This window comes from Nicotiana tabacum, chromosome 12 (genome assembly GCF_000715075.1).
Source record: "Nicotiana tabacum cultivar K326 chromosome 12, ASM71507v2, whole genome shotgun sequence".
NCBI classification, from domain to species: domain Eukaryota; kingdom Viridiplantae; phylum Streptophyta; class Magnoliopsida; order Solanales; family Solanaceae; genus Nicotiana; species Nicotiana tabacum.
The window spans coordinates 102,118,968-102,120,382 of NC_134091.1; positions in this window are offsets into that span (position 1 = coordinate 102,118,968).

Consider the following 1,415-nt stretch of genomic DNA (forward strand, 5'->3'; position numbering starts at 1 on the left):
AAGTGCTAAATGGGTCGTTCCACAGCGGCCACTGCGTACGGTGGACAACTAGCACAATTTGATGGAATGCGTAATCACCCTTTGTCCTAATAACATGTCGTCGGCTGATTGAGTGCACTAGAAGACAAACTGATCACTCTTCAACATTATAGGTGCATCAATGAATGTGGGGTGTAACATTACCAGTGTGGCATGGTAAGATGCCGCTATGTCTACCACCTATTCTGACTCTAGACCTGGAAAGGGCATGCATTCCTCTTCCTCATTTATAAAGAGAACAATATTTTCATTATTTTTCATTATGGCAATTGTGTTGTCGTCATTCTTCTGGCTACTGCTTTCACCTTTTCCCTTCCTTAGATTTGGGCAATCTCTTTTGAAGCAACCTAGTTGATCGCAATTGTAGCAATTTCTGACTTTTGATTTGGATCGGTTCTTAGACTTCCCACGACCTCCGGATCTACCATAATTGCTCGAACTCCTTTGGTAACTCCTGCCTCTACCTTATGTGATAAGAGTTTGTCCTTGATTTTCAGGATTCTTTCTCATCATCTCATTGAGTAGAAGAGTCGATGTGACGTCCTTCAACTCAATAGTGATCTTATCGTGCAGGATAGTTGTTGCCAAATTATCGCACGAAGATGGAAACGAGTTCAAGGGCAAGATGGCTTTATCTTCTTTCTCGATATTTACTCTGAGGTTAGAAAACTGCGTGATTAGTCCATTAAGAACATTTAAGTGTGACAAAATATTTATACCTTCACCCATATGTAGGGCGTATAACTGCTTTTTCAGATGTAATTTATTTTTAAACATTTTGGAAATGTATAAGCTTTCTAACGTGTCCAAATGCCACATGCAGTATCGTCATCAATGATGTTATTTACTAAATCATCTAAAAAGTGCAACATGATCACATTAGTATCCTTTTCATCCAAGACAGCCTAATCCTCAACTTTCATAGTATCGGGTTTCTTGGCATCAACATCTAGTACCTTGTGTAATCCTTATTGGATAAACAGATCCCTCATCCTTCTTTACCATGTTAAGAAATAACTATCTCTATTGAATTTTGCTGCCTCTTACTTTACTCCGAATATTTTTTTTCACCGAGTATAGTACTACCGACCATGAACAATTTTTTTGTGAATGAGAAAAACCTATTTTTTGATACCAGTTATTAGGAATAAACCTCTCCACAAAAATAATATTCACGGTAATAGCAACGAAATAATAATGTAGCACCGAATACAGTAATCAACAAGAATAATGTAACGACCCAACCTGTCATTTTGAGGATTTGCATTCCGTTCAGCTGTTTGAAGTCTTGAGTAGCTTCATTTGATGTATTATGACTTGTGTGAATCGTCAGTTTTGGTTTTCAGGTGATTCGAAAGTGATTTGGAAGAATGAAT